Genomic DNA, 13,929 nt, shown 5'->3' with positions numbered 1-13,929 from the left:
ATCATTTATTCAAAACAAAGTTACTGAGCGCCTATGTACCAGAATACATACGACCTATTTTACATGTCATCTTATTTGATCCTCAAAGCAACCCAAGAGATGGGTATTTTTATCCCAAGTCCATATACGAATAAAGTAAAAAGGTTCAGAGAAGTATCTTGCTCAAGGCCAGCAGGATTTTAAGTCAGATTTGTCTTTACTTATACTACCCAACGCCAACTCCTCTCTTTCTGTTCCAGCTTGCCTCACTCAAGCTCAATCAACTGCACCTGCCCTCTAAAGTTCTCATTCAATAACATCTGCATTTCTTTAGCAGTACTAGTTTTTGGTTATCACATTATGAAGGGGAAAAATGGCTAACACTAAGGACCAAGAATGGTTTATTTTATATCTCAGAAGTGTTCCACTTTCCATTAAATTATAGAAGAGTATACACAGCAACAGCTTCAGTTGCCCCAAATAAACTTCTACTGGAAAAATCCTCAACAGTAACGTGGGACAAGAGAGAAAGATGTTCTAGTGCTGTGCCGTCCAATTTGGTAGCCACAATTACATGTAATTACTGAGTATTTGCAATGTGGCTAATGTGAATTGAAATGTGCTATAGTGTAAAATACATATAAGATTTCAAAGGCTTTTGGGGCACTTGGGTGGCTTGGTCGGTTAAGCATCCTACTCTTGATTCTGGCTCAGGTCATACTCTTAGTTTGTGGGTTCAAGGCCCATATCAGGCTCTGTCCTGGCAGTGTGGAGCCTGCGTGGGATTCTCTCTTTCTCAGTCTCTCTCTCTCTCTCTCTCTCTCTCTTCTCCTCCCCTGCTCACACTTTCTCTCTCAAAATAAATTTACTTTAAGAAAGATTTCAAAGACCTGGTGTATAAAAAAGGGCAAAATATTTCATTAACTTTTTATATGGATTACATGTTGAAAAATAATACTTTAAATATACTGGGCCTAATAAAAATCTATTTTAATAAAAAAATAAATTTTTAAATTTTCATATATATTCATTTTTTTAAATAACATAGATACCTGAAAATTTGAAATTACATATGTATTTGGGGGAGAGGACAGCAGTATTCTAGGGCCTTCCTATGAGACTTCAAATCAGACTATGCAGGTAGGTAGTACATAAGGCACCCACCTGTACAAACTCCATCCCTGAACAGAAACCCCAAACCCTTACAATTAAAACTCTTACAAGATAGTGTGCTATCAAAAGATAACACATTTGTATTCTTTAAAAATTTTTTTTGATGTTTATTTTTTGAGAGAGTTGGAGAGAGACAGAGAGTGAGTGGGGGAGGGAGAGGGGCAGAGAGAGAGGAAGGCACACAATCTGAAGCAGGCTCCAGGCTGAGCTGTCAGCACAGAGCCTGATGTGGGGCTTGAACTCACAAACTGTGAGATCATGACCTGAGCAAAAGTGGAACATTTAGCCAACTGAGCCACCCAGGCACCCCAACCCTTTTGTATTCTTAATCATTTGGTCTTCTCTCATTAGAGGACCCAAGGAATTTCAGGTAATTGAAGTTTCTATTAATCAATGTTTTATTCTCTACAGACCAAAATCTCAAGGAGAAGTACCTATAGAAAGCTTTTAAAAATTTATCATTAACTTAAATATTGCATGGTTTTTATAAAAACTGATTTTAAATACAAATATTGGCACCATTGACTATTTGCGACAACATGGATGGACCCAAGGGATATTATGCTAAGTGAAATAAGTCAGACTGAGAAATTCAATAACCATCATGATTCTACTTGGAAGTGGAATCTTAAAACAAACAAAAACCCACAAATTTTGTCACCATGAAACACAGCTAGTACCTAAGCAGTTTAAATCAACTTATTAAAACAATGAATTCCAGATTCTCCAGTAACTTCCTTGACTTTGTACCTATTCCTATTAAAATTGATTTAAAAATAGATTGAAGGACAGCTTTTATACCCACGGTAAAATCAAAAGCAATTATATTTTATTTAGACCCCCAACCATAATAATGAATCTTTTTAGTTCCTCAGAAGGATGTATTATTGAAGGCCTTATTTTGAATAGACCAATCTATCTTGGAAATTACCTTCTAAAACTGTTGTCATGAAACCAAATGTCAGAGCAAAACATGGAAAAGAAAATCAAAACAAATCTGATAAATTCCATTCAAAGTCCTTGGTATGATGTAACATAGATAAATGCATTCTTACAGAGTAAAAACTTTGATAAATGAGTTTAATCACAAAATTAGACTAAAACACTAACATTTCCAATAGGACAGATTTCTTCCTTCACTGTGTTATGTATTGGTTAGGATTTCAAATCCACTTTTGTTTAGGACTTAAGTGAAGCTGTTTTGATCTAAGGGTGAATTTGTTTATACTGAAGAATCTGCATCAGGATGTTGTCATCAATATCTGTTGCTGTTGATAAGCACTCCATAAGTTCAACCATTGAGGGTGCCGCTGGGGACTTATGGATAAGAACATATGGAAGAATGGCTATGATGTAATGGACACAGAAAGGTACACCTCAACTAAATTTGGACTATCTTTTGTGTCTCCTTGGTCTGAAATAGTGTAATTGATCGATCATTGGTTTGGAGTATGTTATTTCTTTACTGGCTAATCAAGAGACACTGTCCTGTATGTTATTGGTTGTAAAATATTATAAATTATAATTCCTGCAGGGAACCTGTGTTAAACTATTGGCAAAGACCATGTTAGTCTCTGAGCATAATGTGCCTCAAACAAAACTCTGTGCCTCATGTAATGGCCCACTTAGTTGAAAATAATGGAAAATTGGGGGCATAAATCCTCTAATCTATTTTACTTAAACAAATGACCTAAAACTTTCCCTTTTCTTTGTAGTATGGAACGGTTTCTCATTTAAATGTGTTCTTTTCCAAAAGAAAAAAAAAAATGTCAAGGCCGCTGAATACATCTAGTTTGAATTTCCAATATAATGTTCCTAAACATGTCAGAACCATTTACCATGCACATGACTGGCTTCAGGGGTGAGCAAACTAAAACTGGAACAATATACAGAAGATCAGCATAGTTTTTTTTTCAAAATAACAAGAAAGTGCATGACACATTCCAGAGTTTTTAACTCCAAAAAAATTTTCCTAATTCAATGAAAGATTTAAAAAACAAAGACAGGCAGCAAGTATTTCTTAAAAAGCAGCTTCAAATCACTAAGAGACTGTGAGGTCTCTTATCCTGTCCAAACCCTGCTCTAGGGAAAATCAAGTGAAATTCTGGTAACTCCCTTACCCCAGAATTGCATGAATGGGTTAAGATTGCTAGTAAAGTCATAAAGTAGAAAAGACACTGGACCGAGAGTCAGAAACACAGTTGTAAGTCTAGATCAGCCACGAGTAACATTATCTTGAACATGTCACTCCATTCAACCAGACCAGGTCCTTCACCCATAAAATAAGGTAGGGGTTTCCACAATTTTGAGTCTAGATTTCATCCCCCTCTTTACCCCAAATTCCTCCCCCCAACTTTAAAGTTTACAGAGAATTCCCACTTCCAATCATTAAAATGATAGAAAGTCTAAATGATTCACACAAAGGCAGAATTTTAGCATCCAAAGAGACTTGCAAACCTGGGGAACTCCTACTTCTATTAGTGGGGAAACTTTCTCTTTATTGGGTCATGAAGGCAGAAGTCAGCTAGTACCACTCTGCAGATTTCCATCTATTCCATAATTATCAAACACTATCTCCAACCCACTAACATAGAACTTGCACCCAGGGGTACCTGGGTGGCTCAGTCAGTTGAGCGTCTGACTCTTGATTTGGACTCAGGTCATGATCTCATGGTTCATGAGTTTGGCCCTGCTGTCAGTGCAGAGCCTGCTTGGGATTTTCTATCTCCCTCTCTCTCCCTGTCCCTCTGCTGCTCTCTCTCAAAATAAATAAATGAAATTTAAAAATAAATAAAAAAAAGAATTTGCACAGCTGAGGGGTATAATGAGGCTATGGTTCTTCATTTTAAAAATATGAATCAAAGGCTACAGGTTATGTGCCCCTTGTCTCAACTCCAGGGGCTTGAATGCCAATCATGACCTTTGCTGCATAATACAGATCTGTATAGAGTTTCAAATTACAATTTCGACTGGGTATAAAAATAATAGATTTTGTATCACCTGAAACATTGATCTTGAAATAGCTTATTTTAAATGTTTATTTATTTTGAGAGCAAGAGAGTGTGCATGTGTGGGGGCAGAGAGAGAAGGAGAGATAGAATCCCAAGCAGAGCCTGACACAGGGCTGGATGTTACAGTGAATCATGACCTGAGCCGAAAGCAAGACTTGGATGCTTAACCAACTAACCGAGACATCCAGGTGCCCCCAAACAATTTTTTTGATCTAAGAATATGGAGGAGGGATGGAGAATTATTGTTTAATGGGTACAGAGTTTCAAAGTTACAAGATGAAGCGTTCTAGAGATAGTGGTGACAGTTATATAAGATTACCGTTAAACTACACATTTAAAAGTGGCTAAGATGGTAAATTTTATGTTGTATTTACCACATTAAAAAATACTGGAAGACACCAGACACCCAGGACTCCAGATGGCATCAGCTGTACTAGTGAAGAAGAAACTCGTGGATGTTAAAATAGGAAAGCTGGCAAGCTGGATACTGATGCAGAATTTCATCCCTAAAGGCACTGCCGGAGGGTTTCAAAGAGCTCACTACCAATATTACAAGTAAGTCAATGTGAAGAAAGAATTGCTGGGCTTTCTATGGTGCTGGCAGCTTATGTGCTGTTCAACTGTTGCCTTTCTTACAAGGAACTCTAACAAGAGTGGCTAAGTGAGTACCACTGAAGAGGGCCCAGTGTGGAGGGTGGCCTGGCACACCTGGAGGAATTCCATCATTGCTGAATCCTTTCACAGCCCAATTGAGAATATCCAATAAAAGATGGCTGGTACAAATTTAAATATATTGGAAATTTTAAAAAGAACTGCCCCACCCCCCCAATATAAGACTATAAGTTATAGTATCTGCATAGGAATGACATTCTATTAAACAGCATTCAAAACAAAAAAAGAAACCAAGTCTAGTAACTGTAAGTTTAGAGTCAGGCAATCGCAAGGCTTGGGAGAAAATCTTATGACTTAATGGATGGCCAAAGGCAGTCAACAAAATAATGCCAACTAGTAAAAATTAAAAGTTTTAGAAGAGATACAGTTACAGCTGGCATCATGGGGTAGATGTGCAAAGATGGTAAGGGCTGACCATTCCTGACCCCTTCTTTGCCCTCCCTAGTAAGGATGTTTTTCTATGGGAGCACTTCTCAAACAGAATGTGCTGTTAGCATGTATCATTTCATAAAGTTATTGGTAATTGCTTAGGTGAAACAGGAGTGACAGATGATTACAATTTCCAACTCCCACTTTCCATACCTCTGCTGTAAGTGGAGAGAAAGCTAGGAAAGGGCACTCTTAAAAAAGAGAATGGAGGGGCACCTGGGTGGCTCAGTCAGTTAAGTGGCCGACTTCAGCTCAGGTCATGATCTCGCGGTCTGTGAGTTCGAGCCCTGCGTCCGGCTCTGTGCTGACAGCTCAGAGCCTGGAGCCTGTTTCAGATTCTGTGTCTCCTCTCTCTGACCCTCCCCCGTTCATGCTCTCTGTCTCAAAAATGAATAAACGTTAAAAATAAAATAAAATAAAATAAAAAAAGAGAATGGATCTGGAAACTATACCCAGGAGAACAGCACTAGCTTTTCTCCAGGTTGTTCTAAGCCGAAGGCTCTATTTCTTACACAGCAATTAATCCAGTTGTAGGCAGGCAAAGTCTTGATTCAGGAATTTAAAAATAAACAATGAAAAATATCTCTGGAAGAATATACAAGAAAGAAAGAGACCTGAATGGTTTGGGGTGGGGTGACAACTTTCTTCTCATTGTATACTCTTGTGACTTTTGGATTTTGTTCCATGTGCTGAAGTTTCTTACTCCAAAGTTAATTTCAAATATTTAAAAATGAAAATGATTTTATAAAAATATGACTCGCAGTTAAGTTTACCTTAGAAATGAAGTTAACAAATTCTTGCTTTTAAATAATCAGTGAGTGCTTTTTATGCTTTTGATTGTCAAACTTTTCACAGTATTTTTTAAAAGTTTATTTTGAGACAGAGAGACAGAGCATGCGCAAGTGGGGGAGGGGGAGAGGGGGGGAGGGAGAGAGAGGGAGGGAGAGAGAGAGAGAGAGAGAGAATGAGAATCCCAAGCAGGCTCTGCATTGTCTGTGCAGAGCCCGATGTGGGGCTCACACTCATGAACAATGAGATCACAACCTGAGCCAAAGTCGGATCCTTAACCAACTGAGCCACCCAGGTGCCCCAAATTTTCAGAGAAATTTATATGAAGTATTTTTAATTTTAAGAATTGCTTTTGAATAAGCTATTTTAATACTTAAAATTTTTTTTAAAAAAATTTTTTTGTTTAACGTTTATTTATTTTTGAGGCAGAGAGAGACAGAGCATGAATGGGGGAAGGGCAGAGAGAGAGGGAGACACAGAATCGGAAGCAGGCTCCAGGCTCTGAGCCATCAGCCCAGAGCCCCATGCGGGGCTCGAACTCACGGACCGCGAGATCGTGACCTGAGCTGAAGTCGGATGCTTAAATGACTGAGCCACCCAGGCGCCCCAATACTTAAAATTTTAAAGCACAAAAGCAAGTTTTATCCTGTAATATGTTAGAAGTCAGTTCTGTTAAATCTGGTATTTTCCTCCATCTATTTATAAAATAACTACATCCTAGTAGATCACCCTCTTTGTTACATGTCTTATTAGAGGGAGCTATAAACCAACAAAAATTACCAGCCATGCCTTTTAATTTTTTTTTTTTTTCAACGTTTATTTATTTTTGGGGACAGAGAGAGACAGAGCATGAACGGGGGAGGGGCAGAGAGAGAGGGAGACACAGAATCGGAAACAGGCTCCAGGCTCCGAGCCATCAGCCCAGAGCCTGACGCGGGGCTCGAACTCACGGACCGCGAGATCGTGACCTGGCTGAAGTCGGACGCTTAACCGACTGCGCCACCCAGGCGCCCCTGGCCATGCCTTTTAATAAGCAGGAAACATTAGGAGGAGACATATCTTATATTACTTGTTTCATTATAGAAATATGTAAAAACTCTCACTGGATTGGATTCTCTACTAAATTTACACCAAAAAAAATTTATTTTGAATGTGCTTCTTTTGACATTTTCTAATTGTTTCCTATAAGAACTTACCATATATATGTTTACTTTTGAAAGCTTTTTTAAGTTTTATTTATTTTGAGGGGGGGGTGGAGAGAGAGAGAATCCAAAGCAGGCTCCATGCTGACAGTGTAGAGCCCAATGTGAGGCTTGAACTCACCAATTGTGAGATCATGACCCAAGCCAATAGGAGTTGGACACTTAACCAACTGAGCCACCCAGGTGCCCCACCACATGTTTACTTCTGAAGTTCTAAGACAAACCACTAAATGGTAGCAAGGGGGAAACCTCAAGATGGCATAATGACTTCCTGTAATGACAGCATGCAATACTCGATATTAAAATGCCCAATACCTTCAATTCTTTTTTTATTATTCCACTATACAAAAGTTTAAAATACAAAGCACAGCATAGGGAGGAAGTTTCATTTGGAAAGAAAAAGAGTATTAAATCAAAATGAGGATTACTTAACCATTTCCAAAGGCACAAATGAAAACAAATCCAAAGACTGAACAATTGGGTAATAACTGACAAGCAGTAAAAATTAAGGAAAATTAAAAAGTAGTCAGGTTTTGGGGCGCCTGGGTGGCTCAGCTGGTTAAGCATCAGACTTCGGCTCAGGTCATGATCTCAGGGTTCGGGAGTTCGAGCCCCGCGTAGGGCTCTGTGCTGACAGCTCAGAGTCTGGAGCCTGCTTTGGATTCTGTGTCTCCCCCTCTCCCTGTCCCTCCCCTGCTCAGGCTCTGTCTGTCTCTCAATAATAACTAAACGTTAAAAAAATTTTTTTTTAAAAAGTAGTCACGTTTCTAAAGTCTTTTATGTATGGTAAGAAAAAGATACATTTACAAATCTTCCTCATTTCTAGTAGTACAAGTCCATCTCCCTCTGTCATAAATCAGAATTGGAAATGGAGTAAAATGCAACATTTAAATTTCTACCCGTGGTGATGGAATGTTCCTTCCACCTCTACATTATTTAGCAAGTTGTACAGATTTTTTGCCTCCAAAATGTCCCATTCCTCCCTTTCTAATCTCAAAGCCACTGCCTTACTTCATTTGCTCATCTCAAAATGCCTAACTTGTCTCTCTGCCAACACTTTCTCCATGACAACATTCTTCACACACCAATCTCGGACACATCTGATTATGCCTCTCATCAGCTAAAATAAGTGCCCTGGAATAAAATCTAAATTTCTTAAAATAGTACCCAAGGCCTTCATGATCTAATGCTCTCAACCTTACCTCTCCTGTTTCCTCGCCCATCACATTTATCCTACAGACCTACATGCTTTCCATCAACTTCTGTAATTCACCCTCCTCCAACATTTGGAAGATCCTATAAAATTCAACTCAAATGTCAACCTCCTTCGGGGTACCTGGGTGGCTTAGTCGGTTAAGCATCCGACTTCAGCTCAGGTCATGATCTCACAGTCAGTGAGTTCGAGCCCCACATTGGGCTCTGTGCTGACAGCTCAGAGAGCCTGGAACCTGCTTCAGATTCTGTGTCTCCTCTCTCTGCCCCTTCCCCACTCATGCTCTGTCTCTCAAAGATGAATATTAAAAAAAAAAAAAAAAATGTCAACCTCCTTCATGAATTGTTTCAGTGGGATAAACATTTCCCTTCCCTTTGCCCACCTGGACTTCCTTTACATTGCTGCCTTAACACAGCTCTCAGGCTAGTGTTGGAGTTAGTTACATAGGTGCCCATCTTCCCCACCACACTTCTTGTCCAGTTCATGTGTTGCCCTTAAAATGCTGAAAACTGGGGTGCCTGGGTAGCTCCAACCAGTTAAGCATCTGGCTCTTGACTTCAGCTCAGGTCACGATCTCATGGTTTGTGAGTTTGAGCCCCGCATCGGGCTCTGTGCTGACAGTGCAGCCTGCTTGGGATTTTCTCTCTCCCTCTCTCTCTGTCCCTCCTCCACTCATGTGCTTTTTTTCTCTCTCAAAATAAATAAACGTTAAAAAAAAAAAAATGCTGAAAACATCTCAAACCATTCAAGTAATAGGGACCTCTTTTGTCTAGAAGCTTTCATTCTAATAAAGGAATACATAAATATATATATACATATGTATATATATATTAGTATATATACATATATTATAAATATATATGTATATATGTATTCTAATAAAGGAATACATAAATATATATACATATGTATATATATATTAGTATATATACATATATTATAAATATATATGTATATATATTTATGTATTCCTTTATTAGAATTCCTACATTAGAATGTGTATATATATATATTTCATAATAAAATTAGGGGGCAAATTTTATGGTATGTGAATTGTATCTTAATAAAAAAAATAACATTAGGGTAGTAAGTGGTATATGAAAGTTAAAGATAATCCTTTCATGTATTTCCTTAGCAGGCAATTCTTTGATGGTAATAATGTTTTTAAGAAGGTAAATATTGGGGCGCCTGGGTGGCGCAGTCGGTTGGGCGTCCGACTTCAGCCAGGTCACGATCTCGCGGTCCGTGAGTTCGAGCCCCGCGTCGGGCTCTGGGCTGATGGCTCAGAGCCTGGAGCCTGTTTCAGATTCTGTGTCTCCCTCTCTCTCTGCCCCTCCCCCGTTCACGCTCTGTCTCTCTCTGTCCCAAAAATAAATAAAACGTTGAAAAAAAAAATTAAAAAAAAAAAAAAAAAGAAGGTAAATATCATCGGGGCACCTGGTGGCTTAGTCAGTTAAGCACCTGACTTCAGCTCAGGTTATGATCCCACAGTATCTGAGTTTGAGCCCCACATCGGGCTCTGGGCTGACAGCTCAGAGCCTGGAGCTCGCTTCAAGATTCTCAGTCTCCCTCTCTGTCTCTTTCTCTCTCTATGCCTCTCCCCAACTTGTGCTCTCAATAAATAAATAAACACTAAAACAAAAAAAAAAAAAAAAAAGAAAAAAAGTAAGTAAATATCATCTTGGTTTGGCTAAAAGAAAATTATTGGGACTTGAGTTCTCGATATTTTTAAATTATAGGTACAGAGAAAGAAGCCATCTTAATTAAGACCTAATAAACTTATTTATATACTGGTTTCTATTTTCTGAAACTCACAGAAATGATAACCTTAGAGCTTTCTTTTGCATATGTAGGCCATCTCCATGAAATTGGTTATTTAAGAAAAAAAAAAAATTAGACTCATCTATGACTTGCCAAGGATAGGATCTCAGACTCCCTCCTGATGTCTACCTGAAAGATCTAAATACCTTAACTCTGACTCTCTAGGCGAAGCAAGCTAAACCAGGTTTAGTGTGGTAGTCACGCTTCATCATCTTTGGACTGGGAAAGCAGTTCCATTTTAGAAATAAGGTCCACATACGTTGTTTTAGTTGTTTTTGTGTACACATGTGCACACACTTTTTTTTCCTTGTATCTTTTTAAAAAATTGAGATGTAATTCACATACCATAAAATTCAGTCTTTTAACTGTACAATTCTGTGGCTTTTAGTACATTCACAATGCCGTGCAACCATCAACTCTGTCTACTTCTAGAACTTTTTCATCATCCCACAGGGAAACCCAGTACCCATTAAGCAGGTCACTCCCTATTTCCCCCACCCCCAGCCCCTGGCAACCACTAATCTGCTTGCTGGATATGCCTACTCTGTGCATTTCACATGAACGGAACCAGACGATATGTTTAGCCTTTCATGTCTGGCTGCTTTCATTTCGCATAATGCTTTCAGGGTTCATCCAAGTTGTAGGATATATCAGTACTTCATTCCTTTCTATGACTGAATAAAATTCCATTGCATGGATATACATTTATCCATTAATCAGCTGATAGACATTTAGCTGTTTCCACTTTTAGGTTATTACAAATGCTGCTGCTATGAACAATAGTCTACAGGTTTTTTGTGTGAACACATGTTTTCACTTCCCTTGAGTATATACCTAGGAGTAGGACTGCTGTGTCATAATGGTAACTATATGTTACTATTTTTAACCATTAAAATGTATTAACTTTTTGAGGAATAGCCAAACTGTTCTATTTTACATTCACACACACATTTCAAAGGATAGTAACAACAGTTTCACATTCTGATTGAAACCAATTGTTCTAGGGGCACCAGGATGGCTCAGTTGGTTAAGCACCCGTAGTCAGCATTCTTGATTTCAACTCAGGTCATCTCATGGTTCATGAGTTCAAGCCCCACATCTGGCTCTGTGCTGACAATGAGGAGCCTGCTTGGGATTCTCTCTCTCTTCCTCATTCTGCCCCTCCCCCAGTCACACTCTCTATCTCAAAAGAAATAAATAAATTTTTAAAAAGCACAAACTGTTCTATCCCTAGAGAAAAAGATTTCCTTTGGGACCAAGTGTCTTTAGAAGTTAAAATAAATTCAAGGTTTTACACAACATATTAAATCCCTTTAAAACATAAAGATGTAAAGCAAGACATCAAACCCTTACTGCAACAAAGTTTATTCTAGTCATCAAAGAGATTAAATATGGAAATATTTAAAAGTGAAAGAGGAAAATAATGACAACCATCAAGTTTATATAATAAGCCAATAACTATATTTTCACTCATAGCAACTTCCTACTCAGTATCTCTAAGTGGATGTTGAATAGACATTTCAAACTTATGTCTCAAACTGGACTCCTATTCCCTTTGCCTCCCAAATTTGTTCCTCCTGCAAACTTTTGCCTAGGCACCAAACCTTGGTCTCAAGTTTGACTCACATATACCCCACATCCCAGTGGGCAAATCCCGTTGGCTATATCAGCCAGAAATATCCAAAATCCAATCACATCTCACCACCTTTACCAGGTACATCATTTCTCACCAAGATTATTGCACCACTATGGTCTGGTGTCAAACAAAACACAGCCAAAATAATCCTTGGAAAATCTGTGTCAGATCATGTCCCACCTCTTCGAAGTCATCCAACAGCTTCTCAAACCCATCCCTCATTCGGTTTCATCTATGCTAGATGCTCTTGGGCCTCAGGGCATTTTCCCTCTGCCTGACACAATCGTCCCCTTTATATCACAAACATGCTCCTTACCTTTTTCAAGTCTTTGCTCACATGTCACCTTCTCAATGAGTGCTTCACCTAGCCATTATTTAAATTTGCCATACACCCAAACAATCCCTTTATTTTCATTCCCAGTTCTGTATCTCTCCATAACATTTAAACCAACACAGCACACAAGTTACTTGTTTCTATTTACCTTCAGGAATATAAACTCCATTAGGACAGGAGAGTTCTTCTGTTCTACTTACTGAATTCCCAAGAACTTAGAGCAAGGCCTGGCATGTATTAAGTGCTCAATAAATATGTGCTAGATGAATAAATGAATAAAAGGAAACATAAAACTGCTCAGAAAAGAAGAACTAAGAACAGAAGTCGGAAATATTTATAAGGAACCAACATACCAAACATAGTAAAGATGGAATGGGAATAGAAAAACACCATTTTTAGAAAAATATGCCATTATGTTTCGGCAGTTTGCTTTAGGAAAAAAATGCTATCCTTGTTCACTTCATTGTTTTTGACAAGGTTCTATCCGTTGTCCATTGCCAAAGGCCTTTAGTTTCTGTGGAACTAAAATAAACTTTGGGGGACCTGGAATGATAATGTCCTTTTCTCAACTGCCACATATACACAGAGCCAAGGACTTTCATGGTTTTGGCCTTCCATTAGACCTATGCCCAGGACTTTCACACAGTTCCATCATAGGTTTCTTGGCCACCTTCCAAGTAAAACCACTAATTGGTGACTTTACCTTCCTTGGAAATAAACTCACAGAATCTTCAAACTGGAATGGATCTTAAGATGATCTATCCCAACCCCTCACATATTTTATAATTAAGAAAACTAAAGTGAAAAAGAAATAAAGTGACTTGCTCAAAATATCCTGAATACTTACACTAAGTAATTTTCAAAAAATAAGTGACAAGCATTACAAAATTTAAGAGAATTCAAACACTTGGAACAAATCCTCTAAAATTCAAAACCAGACTTTCTTAACAAAAACTAAGTAGAAATTATATTTCATAATATGAACAACTCTATCCATAGATTAGATTTAAAAGATACAACAGAGCCATCAACAGAATTACACTCTAGTATTTGGCAAAGTACATAATGGACAAATTCGGATTTTTTTTAAAAAGGCACATCTCTTCCCCAAAAGAGGCTTTTCTTATTCAGTGTTAGAAATGAGAATTTGGGGCACCTGGGTGGCTCAGTCACTTAAGCATCCGACTTCAGCTCAGGTCATGGTCTCAGGGTTCATGGGTTTGAGCCCCACATCGGGCTCTGTGCTGATAGCTCCTGATAGCTCAGATTCTGTGTGTCCCTCTCTCTGTCCCTCCCCTGCTTGCTCTCTGTCTCACTCTCTCTTGAAAATAAACAAACATTAAAAAAGAAAAAAAAATTTTTAAATGATGAGAATTTAAAAAAAAAATTTTATTGTTTATTTATTTTTGAGAGAGAGAAAGAGCGTGCATGTGTGCAGGGAAAGGCAGAGAGAGGGGGACAGAGGATCTGAAGCAGCCTCTGGGCCCCTTCTCTGTGCTGACAGTATAGAGCCTGATGAGGGGCTCAAACTCACAAACCATAAGATCATCACCTGAGCCGAAGTCGGACACTTAACCGACTGAGCCACCCAGGCACCCTGAAATGATGAGAAGTCTTCTTCCAAGTACCAATTTCCCTAAGCATTACTTCAAAATAGCAGTGTTAGGAGG

General features: G+C 38.5%; 1 protein-coding gene and 1 pseudogene across 5 annotated transcripts in view; one reads left to right on the top strand and one right to left on the bottom strand.

The window, feature by feature from the left end:
• The window catches only part of ADD3 (adducin 3), a 122,785-nt gene that overhangs the window by 95,493 nt on the left and 13,363 nt on the right, over positions 1 to 13,929 (bottom strand). The window lies entirely within an intron of this gene.
• Positions 4,582 to 4,838, top strand: LOC147576155 (ATP synthase F(0) complex subunit f, mitochondrial pseudogene; annotated as a pseudogene).

Source organism: Puma concolor, chromosome D2 (assembly GCF_028749965.1).
Source record: "Puma concolor isolate L17-30 chromosome D2, mPumCon1.1.hap2, whole genome shotgun sequence".
Taxonomy (NCBI): Eukaryota; Metazoa; Chordata; class Mammalia; order Carnivora; family Felidae; genus Puma; species Puma concolor.
The sequence above is the reverse complement of the archived record's forward strand: the minus strand, read 5'-3'. Positions and strand labels throughout refer to the sequence as shown.